The following is a 21,347-nucleotide window of genomic DNA, read 5'->3' as shown; positions in this document are numbered from 1 at the left end:
GCATTCCCACCAACAGTGTAGGAGGGTTCCCCTTTCTCCGCATCCTCACCAGCATCTGTCATTTCCTGACTTGTTGATTTTAGCCATTCTGACTGGTGTGAGGTGATACCTCATTGTGGTTTTGATTTGTATTTCCCTGATGCCGAGTGATATGGAGCACTTTTTCATGTGTCTGTTGGCCATCTGGATGTCTTCTTTGCAGAAATGTCTTTTCATGTCTTCTGCCCATTTCTTGATTGGATTATTTGTTCTTTGGGTGTTGAGTTTGCTAAGTTCTTTATAGATTCTGGACACTAGTCCTTTATCTGATATGTCATTTGCAAATATCTTCTCCCATTCTGTCAGTTGTCTTTTGATTTTGTTAACTGTTTCCTTTGCTCTGCAAAAGCTTTTGATCTTGATGAAATCCCAATAGTTCATTTTTGCCCTTGCTTCCCTTGCCTTTGGCGATGTTCCTAGGAAGATGTTGCTGTGGCTGAGTTTGAAGAGGTTGCTGCCTGTGTTCTCCTCAAGGATTTTGATGGATTCCTTTCGCACATTGAGGTCCTTCATCCATTTTGAGTCTATTTTCGTGTGTGGTGGAAGGAAATGGTCCAATTTCATTTTTCTGCATGTGACTGTCCAATTTTCCCAGCACCATTTATTGAAGAGGCTGTCTTTTTTCCATTGGACATTCTTTCCTACTTTGTCGAAGATTAGTTGACCATAGAGTTGAGGGTCTATTTCTGGGCACTCTGTTCTGCTCCATATATCTATGTGTCTGTTTTTGTGCCAGTACCATGCTGTCTTGATGATGACAGCTTTGTAATAGAGCTTGAAGTCTGGAATTGTGATGCCACCAACTTTGGCCTTCTTTTTCAATATCCCTTTGGCTATTCGAGGTCTTTTCTGGTTCCATATAAATTTTAGAATTATTTGTTCCATTTCTTTGAAAAAGATGGATGGTACTTTGATAGGAATTGCATTAAATGTGTAGATTGCTTTAGGTAGCATAGACATTTTCACAATATTTTTCTTCCAATCCAGGTGCATGGAACATTTTTCCATTTCTTTGTGTCTTCCTCAATTTCTTTCATGAGTACTTTATAGTTTTCTGAGTATAGATTCTGTGCCTCTTTGGTTAGGTTTATTCCTAGGTATCTTATGGTTTTGGGTGCAATTGTAAATGGGATTGACTCCTTAATTTCTCTTTCTTCTGTCTTGCTGTTGGTGTAGAGAAATGCAACTGATTTCTGTGCATTGATTTTATATCCTGACACTTTACTGAATTCCTGTACAAGTTCTAGCAGTTTTGGAGTGGAGTCTTTTGGGTTTTCCACATATAGTATCATATCATCTGCGAAGAGTGATAATTTGACTTCTTCTTTGCCAATTTGGATGCCTTTAATTTCCTTTTGTTGTCTGATTGCTGAGGCTAGGACCTCTAGTACTATGTTGAATAGCAGTGGTGATAATGGACATTGAGAATGATATTTGCGGTGGGTTTTTCATAGATGGCTTTGATAATATTGAGGTATGTGCCTTCTATCCCTACACTTTGAAGAGTTTTGATCAGGAAGGGATGCTGTACTTTTTCAAATGGTTTTTCAGCATCTATTGAGAGTATCATATGGTTCTTGTTCTTTCTTTTATTGATGTGTTGTATCACATTGACTGATTTGCGGATGTTGAACCAACCTTGCAGCCCTGGAATAAATCCCACTTGGTCGTGGTGAATAATCCTTTTAATGTACTGTTGAATCCTATTGGCTAGTATTTTGTTGAGAATTTTCGCATCTGTGTTCATCAAGGATATTGGTCTATAGCTTTCTTTTTTGATGGGATCCTTGTCTGGTTTGGGGATCAAGGTGATGCTGGCCTCATAAAATGAGTTTGGAAGTTTTCCTTCCATTTCTATTTTTTGGAACAGTTTCAGGAGAATAGGAATTAGTTCTTCTTTAAATGTTTGGTAGAATTCCCCCGGCAAGCCGTCTGGCCCTGGGCTTTTGTTTGTTTGTTTCAATCTCCTTAGTGGTTATGGGATTGTTCAGGCTTTCTATTTCTTCCTGGTTCAGTTGTGGTAGTTTATATGTTTCTAGGAATGCATCCATTTCTTCCAGATTGTCAAATTTATTGGCGTAGAGTTGCTCATAGTATGTTCTTATAATAGTTTGTATTTCTTTGGTGTTAGTTGTGGTCTCTCCTCTTTCATTCATGATTTTATTTATTTGGGTCCTTTCTCTTTTCTTTTTGATAAGTCTGGCCAGGGGTTTATCAATTTTATTAATTCTTTCAAAGAACCAGCTCCTAGTTTTGTTGATTTGTTCTATTGTTTTTTTGGTTTCTATTTCATTGATTTCTGCTCTGATCTTTATGATTTCTCTTCCCCTGCTGGGCTTAGGGTTTCTTTCTTGTTCTTTCTCCAGCTCCTTTAGGTGTAGGGTTAGGTTGTGTACCTGAGACCTTTCTTGTTTCTTGAGAAAGGCTTGTAATGCTATATATTTTCCTCTCAGGACTACCTTTGTTGTGTCCCACAGATTTTGAACCGTTGTATTTTCATTATAATTTGTTTCCATGATTTTTTTCAATTCTTCTTTAATTTCCCGGTTGACCCATTCATTCTTTAGAAGGATGCTGTTTAGTCTCCATGTATTTGGGTTCTTTCCAAACTTCCTTTTGTGGTTGAGTTCTAGCTTTAGAGCATTGTGGTCTGAAAATATGCAGGGAATGATCCCAATCTTTTGATACCGGTTGAGTCCTGATTTAGGACCGAGGATGTGATCTATTCTGGAGAATGTTCCATGTGCACTAGAGAAGAATGTGTATTCTGTTGCTTTAGGATGAAATGTTCTGAATATATCTGTGATGTCCATCTGGTCCAGTGTGTTGTTTAAGGCCTTTATTTCCTTGCTGATCTTTTGCTTGGATGATCTGTCCATTTCAGTGAGGGGAGTGTTAAAGCCCCCTACTATTATTGTATTATTGTTGATGTGTTTCTTTGATTTTGTTATTAATTGGTTTATATAGTTGGCTGCTCCCACGTTGGGGGCATAGATATTTAAAACTGTTAGATCTTGTGGGACAGACCCTTTGAGTATGATATAGTGTCCTTCCTCATCTCTTATTATAGTCTTTGGCTTAAAATCTAATTGATCTGATATAAGGATTGCCACTCCTGCTTTCTTCTGTTGTCCATTAGCATGGTAAATTCTTTTCCACCCCCTCACTTTAAATCTGGAGGTGTCTTCGGGCTTAAAATGAGTTTCTTGGAGGCAACATATAGATGGGTTTTGTTTTTTTATCCATTCTGATACCCTGTGTCTTTTGACAGGGGCATTTAGCCCTTTAACATTCAGGGTAACTATTGAGATATATGAATTTAGTGCCATTGTATTGCCTGTAAGGTGACTGTGACTGTATATGGTCTCTGTTCCTTTCTGATCTACCACTTGTAGGCTCTCTCTTTGCTTAGAGGACCCCTTTCAATATTTCCTGTAGAGCTGGTTTAGTGTTTGCAAATTCTATCAGTTTTTGTTTGTCCTGGAAGCTTTTAATCTCTCCTTCTATTTTCAATGATAGCCTAGCTGGATATAGTATTCTTGGCTGCATGTTTTTCTCGTTTAGAGCTCTGAAAATATCATGCCAGCTCTTTCTGGCCTTCCACGTCTCTGTGGATAAGTCAGCTGCCAATCTAATAGTTTCACCATTGTATGTTACAGACTTCTTTTCCCGGGCTTCTTTCAGGATTTTCTCTTTGTCACTGAGACTTGTAAATTTTACTATTAGGTGACGGGGTGTGGGCCTATTCTTATTGATTTTGAGGGGCGTTCTCTGAACCTCCTGAATTTTGATGCTCGTTCCCTTTGCCATATTGGGGAAATTCTCCCCAATAATTCTCTCCAGTATACCTTCTGCTCCCTTCTCTCTTTCTTCTTCTTCTGGAATCCCAATTATTCTAATGTTGTTTCATCTTATGGTGTCACTTATCTCTCGAATTCTTCCCTCGTGGTCCAATAGCTGTTTGTTCCTCTTTTGCTCAGCTTCTTTATTCTCTGTCATTTGGTCTCCTATATCACTAATTCTTTCTTCTGCCTCATTTATCCTAGCAGTGAGAGCCTCCATTTTTTATTGAACCTCATTAATAGCTTTTTTGATTTCAACTTGGTTAGATTTTAGTTCTTTTATTTCTCCAGAAAGGGCTTTTATATCCCCTGAGAGGGTTTCTCTAATATCTTCCATGCCTATTTCGAGCCCAGCTAGAACCTTGAGAATTGTCATTCTGAACTCTAGATCTGACATATTACCAATGTCTGTATTGATTAGGTCCCTAGCCTTCGGTACTGCCTCTTGTTCTTTTTTTTGTGGTGAATTTTTCCGTCTTGTCATTTTGTCCAGATAAGAGTATATGAAGGAGCAAGTAAAATATTAAAAGGGTAGCAACAACCCCAGGAAAATATGCTTTAACCAAATCAAAAGAGATCCCAAATCGTGAGAGGGGAGAAAGGGGATAAGAAGAGGTTCAAAAAGGAAGAAAGAAAAAAAAAGAGAAAAAAAAAAAAGAAAAGAAAAAAAAAGAATTAAAAAATAAAGAAAACAAATAAAGAAAAATATAAAAAAGAAAAAATATATATATATTAGATAAACTAGTTAAAAAACGTTAAAAAAGAAAAGGGTAAAAGTTAAAAAAAATTTTTACCAGAAGGCGAGAAAAAAAAAATGAAAAAGAAAAAAATTAAATTAACTGCAAGACTAAAAAAAATCACAGGGAGAAAGCCATGAGTTCCGTGCTTTGCTTTCTCCTCCTCTGGAATTCTGCTGCTCTCCTTGGTATTGAAACCGCACTCCTTGGTAGGTGAACTTGGTCTTGCATGGATTTCTTGTTGATCTTCTGGGGGAGGGGCCTGGTGTAGTGATTCTCAAGTGTCTTTGCCCCAGGCGGAATTGCACCGCCCTTACCAGGGGCCAGGCTGAGTAATCCGCTCGGGTTTGCTTTCAGGAGCTTTTGTTCCCTGAGCGTTTTCCGTAGAGTTCCAGAGGATGGGAATACAAATGGCGGCCTCCTGGTCTCCAGTCCGGAGGAGCCGAGAGCCTGGGGCCCCACTCCTCAGTGCGCCCTCAGAGAACAGCTCCCAGCAACTCCCGTTTGCCTGACCTCCGGCCTCGCTCTGAGCTCACCGAGCCTGTGGCTGGTTCAAGGTAACCCCAAGTTCTGATCTTACTGTCGGCTCTGTCTCTGTAGCCAGCTTTCCCGCTCCAAAACCCGCAAGCTCTGCAACACTCAGACACCCCTGATGCTTCTGTGACCCTGCAGGACCTGAGGCCACACTGACCCCGTGTGGGCTTCCTCCCGGTTTAGCCTCTGGAGCGAAGTCCCTCAGTGGAACAGACTTTTAAAAGTCCTGATTTTGTGCTCCGTTGCTCCGCAGCTTGCCGGGAGCCGGCCCCTCCCCCTGATGTCTATCTTCCCGTCGCTTTGGATTCACATCTCTGCCAGTCCTACCTTTCAGAAAGTGGTTGTTTTTCTGTTTCCAGAATTGCTGTTCTTCTTCTCTTCCATCTGCCAATGGATTTGCAGGTGTTTGCAATCCTTAGATAAGCTATCTAGCTGATCTCCTGCTAGTTGAAGTAGTCTCAGCCTGCTACTTCTCCGCCATCTTGACCTTTGTTCTATTTTGACAAAATCTTACAATAAAATTTAGGGAGTATAAATAAATTAAATGGAACTATCTCTTGCTGACTTGGGCTCATTGTGATATGCAGTAGAAGTTGCTCACTACTGCTCTGTTGTCACAAACTGGAGAGACACTGTCGCATCTCAAGTACATTTGTTCTAGCAGTGGAGAACTCAGAGCCTCATGTAGACTTCTTCTGTCATGCTGCAGTCCTCCATCCTGTTTCACTGCCCAGAGAGAGAGTGTCTAGTGTATATATGCACTGACATCCTTCAGTGGATCCTTATCCCCTGCAGAACAAAACCCAAACCTGGAACTGAAACAGAATCTGGTTCCCAGATGACACATCTCCTCCCTGTAGTCAAACTCTGCCCATGGTAAGCCATGCTATAAACAATGACTTGCGTTACCTTTTCCCTAAAACACCCTGTTCCTTACCACAGGTGTTTGTTTGTTTGTTTTTTAAATATATTTATTTATATCTTTCAGAGAGAGAGAGAGAAGAGTAGTAAGGAGGAGAGGGAGAGGAAGAGAGAATCTTAAGCAGACTCTGCACTGAACACAGAGCCCCACACAGGCCTCTCATGACTCCGAGATCATGACCTGAGCCAAAACAAAGAATCAGATGCTTAACCAACTGCACCACCCAGATGCCCCTGATCAAGTGTTTTAATCTGGCAAAAGTCCTTTTGTATTCCCCACCATGGATTCTCCCTCTTCCACGTTGTAAAGTCCTTGAGAATGTCTCTGCCTTGATTTTGTATAGGTAACACTTCCATTTGCAATTCATTACCTCCTAAATCATAACCTCTTTGAAAGTAAAGATTCTTGGGGTGCCTGGTATCTCAGTCAGTTAAATGTCAGCCTTTGGCTCAGGTCAAGGTCCTTGGATCAAGACCCACATCAGGCACCCTGCTCTGCAGGAAGCTTGGTTCTCTTACTGCCCCTACCCTCTGCTTGTGCTCACACTCTCTCTCTCTCAAATAAATAAATTCTTTTAAAAAAAAAAAAAGATTATATTCTTGGCACCTAGTAATGAGTATGTATATACATGTCCATTGCTTTAATCTTATCAAATTCAATAAATATTTACCAGCAGTTTAGTAGACAAACACAAGGTTAGCCATTGAAACTGTCAAAAATAGGAAGGAAGGAAAGAAGGAAGGAAGGGGAAATGGCCTCAAACCTAGCTCAGAAAGTCACATTTGGAATCCTCATATCTATAATTATGATTGCACAAAGAAAGCGGTGGGCTGCCTTACAGTGTTTTGTGAGCATACAACGTCTTGGTTCTAACACGCCCATAGTGGTCACATCCATAGTTCTCAACCACATGTGAAATTCACAACCAGATGATTCGAGTGTGGCAGGGCACAATGATCCATCAATGAATGCACGTAGTCAAAATGACATACAAAGCTATCAACGGAAGGTTTGCTTCCCCAAAGAAAAGTTTTCCCTTCGCAAGAATGTCGATTTGTATAGATGTGAGGTTTCCCTCAAGAACACCAAAAATGAAAAATGTGCCTATTATTTAACAAACACAATTGACATTCAAAAATGCATGGAAGTAACACTTTTGGATCTTTTGTTTTCCCTAGTAATATCCCTTCTTTCCTTCAGTGTCTTGAACACAACTATTTCCATGATTCTTTCCAGGATATTTTAGAATTTTATTGCTATACTTTCCTTCACATGATCCCAATCCATCACGTGCTGCTGATTCCTTTGTATATTTCCATTGCATTCCAGGGTGCAGTCTTTGGTAGAAGGAGATCAGTGTTGGAATTGTCCATGAAAAACCATGCAATGGAGGATAAATGATAGTTTTCTATGATTATTTCAATTAAGAACAATTTTGAGAGAAAAAAGCATTTTAAAGCCCCAATTTTTATAAAACGCAGCGCTGCTATGTGTCAGATCTTAAAAATAAAGCAAGGCATGGCCACTAGTACCCCTCCCTGGAAACAACTGCAAGATAGGAAAAATAAGATGATTATAAGTAGAGGATAGATAGATAGATGATAAATAGGATAGATATAAATAAATGACTAATGATAGATGGACAGATAGATGATAGATGTGACAGATATCGATCAATGATTGATTGATGATAAAAATTTGGAAAATTAGTAGTTGGATGGATAGCTGAAATAAGATAAGCCATAATAATGACCTACTACAGGATCACAAGTAGGCTATAGAAATATAGGGGAGAAAGGATTAACTGCCCAAAAAGAAATCTCAGGAAGCTTTTAAGATTATGTTTATGATTCCCTGGATCCAATTTAGTAAGATCTATGTTGTAAAACTCTTGTAAACATAAAAAAGATCACCGTGATTAGGAGAACTGGTTGTGAAGTGCTTGGGAGAAATTGGGCATTTTGGAGCTACTCTCAGGCAAAACTCATTCCAGGCCACAGCCCTACTCCAACCATAGAATTACCAAGACACCTCATAAAAACAGTCAACAGAGCATCAAATGCCATTCTCTAATTTGAAAATAACCAAGCAATTGTCAGCAATGAGTGAAATGGAGGCTTTCTTTGTCTGGTTTGGTTTTACTTTGTTCTCCAAAGATAGAGTCACCACCTAAAACCTCCAAAAAGGAAGTGAGTCCCATTCCCAAAATAGCGACCCAACAAATTGCAGAACCCACCAATGACACTAGGACTGCCATGTGCTCAAGCAAAGGGTTTCCATGAGACTTTTTGTTTTGACATCAGTCTAATTCATGTCATAACACCTCCCCACCTGTCTAGGTCCACCCTTGAAGAGCCAGGCCCAGGGGACAACCCCATCTATGCTGGGAAGATTTAGGGAAACCTGGCATAGTCCTAGGGTACATGTTTCATTACTGGTCTCATTCTTCATAAGTGAAGCACAGGCAGGTGACAGCAGGATGTGGAAGAGGAGTTCCAATTCTGAGATCTGAAAGACAACTGATTTTAAAAGTAATGAGGATAATTTGAGCAGAAAAGTTAATTGGAGGCCCCAATGCTACTAAGATAAGAACAAGCATTCCTTATTTTCAAAACTAAGTGTCCTTAGTAAGTGATTATGAACAAAATAATAAAGGTTGCCAGATGTTTTAATGCTTTTTTAGTTCCAGCTACTATCCCTTAATCCTTCCAGGGAAAGCAACACAAAACTGAATCCCACATGAGGCACACTAAAGTCCAGAGTTCAACGAGTGTGCCAAATACAGAATGCAGATCTAATTCTGAAGGTCACTCTCTCTTTTTTTTTTAAAGACTTTATTTATTTATTTGACAGAGAGAGATCACAAGTAGGCAGAGATGCAGGCAGAGAGAGGAAAGGAAGCAGGCTCCCTGCTGAGCAGAGAGCCCGATGCGGGACTCGATCCCAGGACCCCGAGATCATGACCTAAGCCGAAGGCAGCGGCTTAACACACTGAGCCACCCAGGCACCCTCTGAAGGTCACTCTTGCTTGCTCCTTCTCTTATGAAATTATGTGTGAATGTGTGTGTGTGTGCTCATGCATGTATAGATATATGCACACATGCATATATACTACATATGTGTGTCAATTAGTGTGCTAATATCTGAATATAAATCAAACTCCAGGTAAACAATTTTCAGAGATGCATTACTAAATTGCTATAAATAATTGTTAGGGAAACAATTAGCCAACCCAGCTACCTGAGTTTGCTACTTAGCTGTGCTATCTGGCAAGTCATTTAAACTCTCTGTGCCTTAGTTTTATCATCTGCGAAAAGAGGATAATTTTAGTACCAATCTCACAGGATTTTCTGATGAAATGAGTTTGTATATCTGAAGTCCTTAGAACATTCCCTGGAACATTGTAATTGCCATAAAATTATTAGCTCTTGTTATCCTTGTTGTTATCATTGACATGTTTTATTGAAACCTGGTTTTGTTTCCTTTCTTCTTGCCTTTGTATTGTTTAGTTGTTTTATTTGGTTTCCTGTTTCATTTTCCATAAAAAACTTCAGCAGGTTTTGTAAACCAAATTCATCTGAGGGAACAACAGACTCAACTGCCTTCCAGAATAGAAGTGTCTCTCGTAGCGCCCAGAATAGGAACTCTTAACAATTAGCAGATACCTCAGTTGAATAACTAAATTGACACAGCGCTGCATGGCTCTGCCACCATGGGCTGTTTTTCACTCACTGAAGAATGGGTCATGATCCCAGGGAAGAAGAGGGTCTGTTCATGCAGGTCCACAATGGCCACTCTGGAACATGTGCCCAGAGTTTTTTTTCCAAGGCCCCTGAACAGACTCACAATTGACCAATGGTCGTCACAGGCCATTGAGTCGAGTTTGAACAATATAAATTCTCATTTGTATGATTTCAGAGTCTAGCCTATCAACTTTTATCTCCAGCTCATAAAACCTTGCCAAACCTATTTTCTACTCAATTAACTATTTACTGTTTTCAGTTTCCCAATAAACCAGTGCACCTCAACAGCCTCCTCTCCATATTTTCCACATGTGCAATCAGACTGTTGGGTCCCTGGAAATCTGAGAAGGATTTGCTGAAAACTCACAAAATTTATTTTAGCCTTACAGTAGTAGAATAAGTCTCACCTGGTAAAAATACATATTCTAAGTGAAACTTTTGTGATTTTCAGAATGAAAACCATTATTACATAGAACAACCCAATCCAGGTTGTTAGAAGGATGCCACAAAATGCCCAAGCAAAGCACAAAGCAAAAGCAAAAGAAAAAAAAACAAACTCAGATAAATTGTTCAGTTTGTCTTGAAACTCAATCACACTTTCTCTTACAGAAAGGCCAACTTGATGTCCTCTTTATGAATAAGAACATGGAAGCCTTGATAGGTTTACACAATGTAACACAATGTAAACACATAAAGGCATGTGTCTACACAATGCACTCACATATGTACATACAAGCATACACATGCACACATGTGAATACACTTAGGCATGTGTATACACTTGCACCCACATATACTCACTCAGACATGTATATACACATGCATGTGCACACATGCACATGCACACACATATGCACATGCCATTAGGGACAGGGGAATGGAAACTATGCCTTTTCCTGCTCTCCCACAATAATTTTCCAGGACATGATGCTTACACACAGTCCACTGTTTTTCTACCTCTTCCTGCTCCCAACTCCTCTCTAGTAGTTCTAGAAAAGTCTCAAGGAGAATTTTCATATCTTCCCTGGAGGCCAAAACTATTAATAAATAGGATTGTATAAAAATTTCCATTTTGTTCCTGAAAATTATCTTATAAACAATTTCACACAATTCAGTCTAATGTGTTGTGTACTTTGACTTACTGAAATATAATACACATATAATAAAATACACAGCTCTCAAGTTTGCAGTTTGTTGGAGTTTAACCAATGTGTAATCTGTAGCTATAAAACTACTTCATCACCTCAAAACATGGCCTCACATCTTTTTACAGCCAATCTCCTGTCCTCCATGCAGCACCATTATAATTTTTAGCAGTATAGCCTAGTTTTGCTTGTTCTGGGACTTCATATAATGGATTAATGCAGATTCCCTTATGTCTGGCTTCTTTCATTCAGCATAATATTTCTGAGATCCACTGATGTTGTTTTATGTGCTAGTAGACATTCCTATATATTGCTGAGTAATATTCCATGGGGTGAACAAACCATAGTTTGTTTGTTTTTAAAGATAGATTTATCTATCTATTTATTTATTTATTCATTCATTCATTTATTTATTTATTTTAGAAAGGGTGAAGAGGGACAGAGGGGGAAAAGAATCTTGAGCAGACTCCATGCAGATTACAGAGCCTGATGAGGGGCTCAATTTCATGACACTGACATCATGACCTGAGATAAAACCAAGAGTCGGGCACTTAACCAGCTATGACACCTAAGTGCCCTCAAACCAGTTTTTTGTTCTCTTCTCAATGGGGATCTAGACTATTCACAATTTGGGGTTAATATACAAAAAAATAGATAGATAGATAGATAGATAGATAGATAGATAGATAGATAGATAGAAGATAGATGATAGATTAAAGCTTGAAAGCAGATATATAAAAGCTGCTGTGGACATTCTTGAATGAACCTTGACATAGAGGTATAGATATATGCTATCCTTTTTCATGGGCCATTTCGTGGGTATGGGATTGCTGTCGCATTTATGAGGAACTGCCTATTGACCAAAGCAGCAGCACTGGTTTTCTTGAAGTGATCCTACATTCTCAATAACAGTGCGTTCAAGATGTCCTTACTATACATCCAGCCCTAAGCATCGTCAACCTTTGTAATTACAGTCATTCTACTGGGTGAAAAGTGGTATCTTGTTGCATTTTGTCCATGCATAGTGATGATGAACACTGTTCATGTATACATTGGGCATTTACATTTTTTCTGACATATGATTTAATTGAGATTCAGAGAACAGCTAATTGAATTAGGCACATGACTAAATCAGTAACATGCAAATTCAGGAGCACAAGTGGGAGAATCAGTATTTCTGCACCTTAACTGAGGCTAATCAGAAGGAGAACAGCAGAGCAAAAGCTATACATCAGGAGTGAGATGGGACACAAGCATCACAGGGATGCTGAATACTCCAAGTATGTCTTAGACTGAGTCCCAGTGGTTTCCTTGAATGTGTATTCTGTTCCACTATAAGCTTCCTTTTCTTGCTTAAACAAGCTCAAAATAGTTTCTGTTATAGTCCATGAAAAGCAACTTACATAATCCCAAAATTGTTCAATTATTGATTTTTTAGCCTATTACAAGTATTCATGTCTTTTAGTTTCTCTTTTTGTGTGTACACATTTAGTTTTATTGGAACAAAGCAACTTGTACACTTTTAATGTTTAAAACTGAGCATCATCTTTCCTTTCCAATGAAAAAAAAAGAAAATTTAAAAATAAACAGGAACAAAATTACAATTTTGTTGTAAGATCCTACAAGTTCTGCTGATTCTCGCATCGAGTGTCAGGGCTCAAGTCATCATTAGGAGAGAGTTTTATTTTAAAAGTGTCATCTTAAACTGCAAGGACGTCCATTAAACATCACAATTAAACATGCCAAAGGAGAAGCCATGTTGTCAAAATGCCCACTTAACCCACCCAAACATCTCAAACCCACCCTTTGCTGACCTTCTATAACCCCATTTTTTTAAGTTTTTTTTTCTTTTTTTTTTTTTAAAGATTTATTTATTTATTTGACAGACAGAGGTCACAAGTAGGCAGAGAGGCAGGCAGAGAGAGAGGAGGAAGCAGGCTCTCTGCAGAGCAGAGAGCCCGATGCGGGGCTCGATCCCAGGACCTTGAGATCATGACCTGAGCCGAAGGCAGAGGCTTTAACCCACTGAGCCACCCAGGCACCCCTTTTTTCTTTTTTTTTAAATAAGAGAAAGTAGACAGGTACATGTTGGTAAGTGCTAACTGTCCATATTCACATATTCACACAGTGTAATCTCTAAGCCCAATATACAGAGAAAGGAGGAAAAAAGCTAGAATTGTATGCACTACTACACAGGGGCCTAGCACCCTCCCGCTTCCAGCAAAGCTAAGGGAGCAGAAGGTTTTTCTTTTTTCCCACAGAGCACGGTGGTGTTGATTCCATAAAGTTTTTGTTTTTGTTGAGACAGGAAGGGACAAAAATGAATTTGGAACAAAAAGGGGTAGAGATTCTTTTCCCACTGTATTCTGCTCAAGGTATTTCCCCCCAAATTAGGCTGAGAACCATGGTATAAAGGGAGAGAAAAAGGAGACTTCAAAAAACAAGGAGAATGAGCATGAGAGGAGAAAAGAAAAAGAAAAAGGGAAAAAAACAAAAAGATCGCAACTTGCTCCCAGGGACTGAAGAAAATTAAAAAAGGAAGGTTGGAATCCATCAGTGTTCCATTAGTCATCCTCTCCTTCATCCTCCTCTCCTTCCTCCCTCATCATCATCTTCATCTTCTTCTCCTTCATCAATATCTTCCAATCCTTCTTCTTCATCATCATCATCATCATCCTCTTCTCCTTCCCCTTCTTCGTCATCCATATCGGGAACCAAGTAGTACTGTAATGGATTTGGCCAAATATCATCTTTGATGACCTCTCCTAACTCATCTGCACCTGCATCAGAATGGTCAATAAACCAGGTGAAGAAGCTCTCTGGTTCCTCATGCTGTCTCTTCCTGCTGGCTTTATTCTGTTTGACTTGAACGTTTCCTCAAATCCTTTCCAGATTTCCATGTCATTTCAGTGGACTTTGAAGATGGATCACCACTCTCATTCAGATGAAATTCTTTGGAGAGAACTTTATTTTCGAAGTAAGGGTTTTCATCAAAATAAAAATCTATTCTGTAACCTGATTTAATATCTTCAAATTCTGTCACTTCAACTCTTGTCAAATAATGCAGCACCTCTTCATCCTCCTCCCCAAGTAGTGCAGACACTTGCGAATGGTTGACAAATGTTGTTACCCAAAAATTGGGGATTTTGGCGATCAATTCCAACCTCTTCTGAAAAAATGGTTGTCGAAGTTTGTTATATTTCTGTTCTACTTTCAAAATCTCCTCACTGGCTTGTTCATTAAGTCTGTCTATTTCATTTTGTACTTCATCAATATGTTCAATTGCTTCTTGCTGTTCTTTTTCTCCTTTATGCAAGCGCTGAGATATTGACATCTGCCCTGGCTTGGGGGCAGGAGGCTGTCTTGGTTTCTGTGTTTGAGGCGGGAGCGAAGACTGGCGTTTGGGGGCCATGCTGCGAGGAAACTTAGTTTCTCTTTGAAGTTGCAGAAAGTATCTTTACCTGAATATTTTACCTATCTTAATTTAACCCATCTTAATTAAACTAAATTAAAACTACATTTATGACAAACACCGTCTTTGGCAGCATTCCAGTTATTTTTAAGGAAATATGCAATAATTTGTCTTTTTGCAGATTTTTAGGGGAAAAATCATTGGCTAGAACAAAAGTAGGCTGAAAAAATAACTAGTTTGAAATTAATATTTTCAGACCATGGATTTTGTGTGTTTTATTTTTTCCCTATAATTAATTACTTAAATGGGGCACCTGGGTGGCTCGGTGGGTTAAGCCTCTGCCTTGGGCTCAGGTCACGATCAAGGCCCGCATGGGGCTCTCTGCTCAGTGGGGAGTCTGCTTCCCCTCCTCTCTCTGCCTGCCTCTGCCTACTTGTGATCTCTCTGTCGAATAAATACATAAAATATTTTTTTAAAAAATTAATTAATGTATAATGGGAAAGTTTTATAATTTTTACTTTTTTTAGTTTATATTTAAATCATCTGCTAACAAAGGTAAATAAATTTCTATCTCCCTAATTTATACACGTTTTTTTTTCCTTGTCTTATTGTATTAACTAAAATTTGCAGTAAGATGTTGAAGAGTAGTGGAAAAATGGGATGTCCTTACTTTATCTCCGATCTTAGGGAAAAAGCATTCACTTTCCCACCATTTGGTAAATATTAGCTGAAGGATTTTTGTTTTTTATCATGGTCAGGAAGTCAGGAAGTTTTCTTATATTTCTAGTTTTCTGAGAACTTTTTTTTTTTATGGAAAGGTGACTGATTTTGTTGATTTTTTTCTGTATCTATTAACATGATCTTATGATTTTTCTTTTTTTTTTTTTTTGACCTGTTGATGTAATGAATTAAAATAATTGATTTTCCAATGTTAACTAGCCTTGAATATCTGGAATATATTCTACTTGGTCATGGTCTGTATTTCTTTATACACATTGTTAGTTTCAATATGGTGTTGAGGATTTTTACATTTAGGTCATGAGATAAATTGACCTTTTCTATAGTGTCTTCGTCTAGTATTAGTATTAGGGTAATGCTGGCCTCATAGGATGAGGAAGGAAGTATTCCTATCTCTTCTATTTTCTTTATAGATTGTAGACAATTGGTACTATTTCTTCTTTAAATGCCTGGTAGCCTTCACCAATGAAAACATCTGAGCCTGGCACATTCTGTTTTGGAAGGTTATTATTTTTTTATTCAATTTATTTAATACATGTTAAGATATTAGTAATTTACATATTATCTCTTTTTCTCTTGGTTACTTGCCTAGGGTTTTATCAATTCTATTGACTTTTTCAAAGAACCAGCTTTGAGTTGTGTTACTTTTCTCTACTATGTTCCTATTTCAATTTCATTGATTTTTCCCAGATATTTTTTCTTCTTTTTACTTAGAACTTAATTTGATTTTATTTTTCTAGTTTCCTAAGGTGTTAGCTTACATTAGTTTTTTGGGTTTTTTTTTTTTTTAGATCTTGTTTTTCTTTTCTAAGATGTGCATTCAAAGCTGTACATTCGTTTAGTGCTAATTTCACTAAATTCTACAATTTTTGATAGGTCATATCTTGTTTTCATTTAGTACAAAATATTTTTAATATCATTCGAGATGTCTTTGATGCATTTGTTAGTTAGAAGTGTGATTTTTAATGTCTCCACATTTTAGGATTTGCCACTTGTATTTTTGTTATTAAGTTCTAGTTTAATATAATTAAGGTCTGGGAGCACACTTTGTATAATTTCTATTCTTTTACATTTAAGTATATTTTATAGCCCAGAATGTGATCTGTAATGGTGACTCTTCCATGTAAGACTGAGAAACGTGTATTCAGCACCGTTGGGTGAAGTAATCTATAAATGTCAATTAGAGCCAGTTGATTGATGGTTGCTATTCAGGTCCTCTGTGATCTTTCTGATTTTCTATCTGTTGGATCTGTCAGTTACTGATAGAGAAGTGTTGAAGTTTCCAACTAGGAAGGTGGATTCATCTACTTCTCTATGCGGTCCCATCAGTTTTGCCTTATGTATTTTGATACTCTGTCATTAAATAACTTTGTTATATCTACTTGTAGAATTAGAGCCTTTATCATTATGAAATTCTTCTCTTTATCTCTGACAATTTTCCCTGCTTTGACAGGAGCTTTGACTGATATTAATATACCTACTTAATCTTTCTTTTGATTAGTAATAGCATGGTACAGCTTTATCTATCCCTTTACTTTTAATCTAAATTATTATACCTAAAGCGAATTCCTTATAGACAACATATAGGTAAGTCTTAACTTTTTAAATGCACTCTGACCATCTCTGTCAATCTCTGTTTTTATTTGATGTATTTAAATTATTGGCATTAAAGTGATATAGCTATATTAATATCTATCACATATGGAACAGGTTTTTTTTTAATTTATTGTCTTTTTTCTTTGGGGGGTGTGTGTGTGTGTGTGTGTGTGTGTGTTCTCCTTTTCTACATCCTCAGGCTTTATTTTAGCATTTATATGATTGCATTTTCTCTCCTGTCTTAGCCTATTAATTACACTATCTTTTAAATGTTTGCAGCCAACTCCACTTTTGAGTGACATTTAACTGCTTCACAGGTGGTGCAAATATATTTATTGTCCCAATTCCCCTTCCCACCTCTTAAAATGTGGTTGTAAATCCCACCTACAGTGCATAAGGGTCCTTTTTTTCTACATCTTCACCAATATTTATTTCTTTTTTTTTTTTTAATGTTACGTTAGTCACCATAAAGTTCACTGTTATGGGGCACCTGGGTGGTTCAGTGGGTTAAACCTCTACCTTTGGCTCAAGTCATGATCTCAGGGTCCTGGGATCGAGCACCATGTTGGGCTTTCTCTTCAGTAGGAAGCCTGCTTCCCACCCCTCACCGCCCCCCATCTCTGCCTGCCTCTTTGCCTGCTTGTGATCTCTCTCTCTCTCTCTGTCAAATAAGTAAATAAAATCTTTTTTATAAATTTTTAAAAAGCACACCATTAGTTTTTGACATAGTATTCCATGATTTATTGTTTGAATATAATACCCAGGGCTCCATGTGATATGTGCTCTCCTTAATACCCATCAGAGCTAATCCCCTTCTCTTCTAATACCCTCAGTTTTCCTTTTCCTGTAGTGCATTTTTTCTCATGGTACATCTCCCCCTCCTATTTCTCCCTCTTCATTTTCCCCCTCCTTCTCCTAATGTCCTCCATGCTATTCCTATATTCCACAAATAAGTGAAAACATATAATTGAGTTTCTCTACTTGACTTATTTTTCTTAGCATAATCTCCTCCAGTTCCATCCATCTTGATGCAAACATTGGGTATTCATTGTTTCTGATGGCTAAGAAATATTCCATTTATGTATGGACCGTATGCTCCTTATCAGTTCATCTGTTGAAGTACATCTTGGCTTTTCCCACAGTTTGCCTATTGTGGACATTGCTGCTATAATCATTTGGGTGTATGCGTCCCTTCTTTTCACTTAATCTGTATCTCTGGGATAAATACACAGTAGTGCAATTGCTGAACCATAGGATAGCTCTATTTTTAATTTTTTGAGGAATCTTCACACTCTTTTCCAAAGTGGCTCTACCAACTTGCATTCCCACTGAGAGTGTAAGAGGGTTCCTCTTTCTCCACAGCCTCTCCGACATTTGTTGTTTCTTGCCTTGTCAATTTTTGCCATTCTAACTGGTATCAATGTGGTTTTGATTTGAATGTCCCTAATGGCTAATGATGTTGAATATTTTTTCATGTGTCTGTTAGCCATTTATATGTCTTGTTTTGAGAAGTGTCTGTTCATGTCTTCTGCCCATTTTTTGACTTGATTGTTTTTTGAGTGTTGTTTGAGAAGTTCTTTATAGATCTTGGATATCAGTCATTTGTCTGTACTGTCATTTGCCAATGTCTTCCCCCATTCTGTGGGTAATCTCTTTATTTTATTGACTGTTTCCTTTGCTTTGCAGATGCTTTTTATCTTGATGAAGTCCCAAAAGTTCATTTTCACTTTTGACCCCCAGAAATTTTGTGGAGCATGGACATGTGTTTGTGTGCGAAGTGCCATGACTCTCATTAGCAACTGAGACAATTATGTAATGGGCAAGAGTATAACAGTACAAAGAGCAGGTAAATGCTCTGGGAACTCATCCTACAAAATCCTACTCTACCTACAAAAGCTCCCTTCTTCCAGTGAGTGGGAAACAGATATTAGAGAGTGTCTGTAGAGACAAAAGAGGCAGACAGACAGACTTGCATGGATTTAATGCTAAACGCCAAGGAGCCTCACCCACCATGTTCACAATGACTCTTGGAGAGGAGGGAGAACAAACCCAAAAATTAACAGAGAAGTATTTTTTTTCTTTTAGGCTTAAGGGTGTTTGAGATATATCACTAGTAACCATTCATATAACAGATGATCAATCCTTCCATTTTTATTCTGACACAAAGTATCTACTTAATGTTTTAATTTTCATCAGCTAATGAGTAATCATTGTTATTAAACAGCTATATCACAGAAATAACAAAGAGAAAAGTCAAAATTTGTAATATTTTCATTTTCATTGTAGCTGACTTAGGTACTCTTCTACGGATATCAACTCTGATATTTTAAGTAACATTTCATGGAGGCTGATTCCTCCCTGCTGTCCTGCTCCCCCCAGTTGCTCACATGGCCTCTTCCTTTACCTTCGCCCTCTGGGGCAAAAAAAAAAGGCCAACATGTCTTGACTCTGTTCACCCAGAAAAGGGTAAGACTACAAAGAGAATGAGATATAATAGATATTCAGCATACAACTCGAGGCACAAGGAGAGAAGATATTTTTGCAGTTAGAAGGGGAGGGAAGCCATCGTGCCAGGGAAGATCAGTAGCATCCTTCGTTATGGCAGCCAAATATTGCCTCACTAATTGGATCATTTACCTCCCCGAACTGTGACAAGGGTCGCTCATCTGCACTTGTCAGACCTGTAAACGCCTCAGCTGATCAGGTGGCTTAAAACTGAAAGATTCTGTTAATTAGTGCTAATTGATTCCACCTGACATGACTTTATATTTAACCATCCACAGGATGCCCGGCTTCCTGACCAGTGAGGAGTGCTTTGTATATCTGATAGGTAGGAAAAATAAAAGGTCTGGACTAAACAAGGAGAAAAGCACATAATTTTATCAGAGAAAACCAGCATCTGTGTATTTATTTGTATGCCTCTCTGACTTCCTAAAGTTCACAGTCTTTTGTTGGGACAGTTTGTCCACACATGCCTCTGAGAACTGCCAGGTAAAGCCAGGATCTATTCCTAGAAAGGGTGGGAAGCCACAAAGTTTATCAGGAAGCTTTGATTGTTAGTACTGTTTCCTGGGAGATTAAGATACCTATGCTATGTATATCATATATTATTAGTCATTATATATATTTTACTCAGAACCTAAGATTTTTAAATTAAAAGCTCAAAACATATTATAAAACTCTTGCTGACCACAATCCTGCCCCCCCATATATGATTGAAAATATAAGTACCAAATTCCATTTATCTTGTTCTAATTTTCTTGCCCATTAACAGCAGTTCTGCCCCACAAGACATTTCAGGCGAGCAGAATACACTTTGTGCATTTGGTAAATATCCCTCTATCATGACTGGAAGTATTTGAGGAGAACTTATAACCAAATAGCATGAATAACAATTGAATAGACATGAATAGACTTTCTAGAGAACATTAGTGTGGAGGCAAGTTCCTATACCTTCATTTCTTTTCTTTTTTATAATTTTTTATAATATTATGTTAGCCACCATACAGTACATCATTAGTTTTTGATGTTGTGTTCCATGATTCATTGTTTGCATATAACACCCAGTGCTCCATGCAATCTGTGCCCTCCTTAATACCATCACTGGTCTCACCCAACCCATATGTACATTTCAAGAAGCTCAGAGCTCTTTACAGATCTAATAACTTGTCCAAAAGAACCCAGCCAGACCTTATTTCTTTCTTGTGTCTTGTTATGCCGCAGGTGGTTTCTCAGACGTAGGATGTGGTTACGCATCTGTGGAGTCTTGTGTCTTCATCTTAGTGATTTGGGGTTGCATTGTTTTGTAGAAGCATCTTAAGTAGCTCTGGGAGATTTTTAAAAATTTTTTGTAAGGACCAGTTACACAAAGAATTGCAGATTACATTCTCTTGGTAGTATTCTAAGAAGCATAAATGGATATGTCTTCCCAGAAGGCAATTGACAGCAACTATAAAGATTCTATATAAATATATGTAGTCTTTTTGTATGTATCCATCTATTTCCTTCAGTGTGCATAAGTTACCACTGAAATATACAGTGTATAACATATATATATTATATAAAATATTCATATATATAATTATCTCATGTTACACATGATATATTATATGTATATATTATACATACACATACACATGTGTGTACGTGGTATATCTTTTGACCTAGTGAAGCCATTCCTAGAAAATTTTCCTATAGTGACAATGGACCAAACATGTATAGATAGGTATAGAAAAAAATATACTGAGGCTATGTTGCAATCATGAATAAATGGAACTGCTGCCCATGAGTGGAAATAAGTTATAGAAATAAGTGAATCACAGTATGTGCATCCAGAAGTAGTCTTCATTCATCAGTGATAATGCAGACTTATTTATTCATATAAACAGGTATCAAGAAGATTTAGCTGAAGGAAAAAAGAACATTGTGTGTAATAATATAGTGTTATATATGTTGAGAGAGAAAAAGCTGTTTTTATTAAAATGTCAATCTCCAGGGTGCCTGGGTGGCTCAGTGGGTTAAGCCGCTGCCTTCAGCTCAGGTCATGATCTCAGGGTCCTGGGATCGAGTCCCGCATCGGGCTCTCTGCTCAGCAGGGAGCCTGCTTCCTCCTCTCTCTCTCTCTCTCTCTCTGCCTGCC

General features: G+C 38.0%; 1 pseudogene; it reads right to left on the bottom strand.

The window, feature by feature from the left end:
• Positions 1–13,490: 13,490 nt before the first annotated feature.
• Positions 13,491–14,374, bottom strand: LOC132015140 (protein SET-like; annotated as a pseudogene).
• Between the last annotated feature and the right edge of the window lie 6,973 nt (positions 14,375–21,347).

The sequence above is a fragment of the Mustela nigripes genome, chromosome 4 (assembly GCF_022355385.1).
Source record: "Mustela nigripes isolate SB6536 chromosome 4, MUSNIG.SB6536, whole genome shotgun sequence".
NCBI classification, from domain to species: domain Eukaryota; kingdom Metazoa; phylum Chordata; class Mammalia; order Carnivora; family Mustelidae; genus Mustela; species Mustela nigripes.
This window is presented reverse-complemented; position numbering and strand designations above follow the sequence as displayed.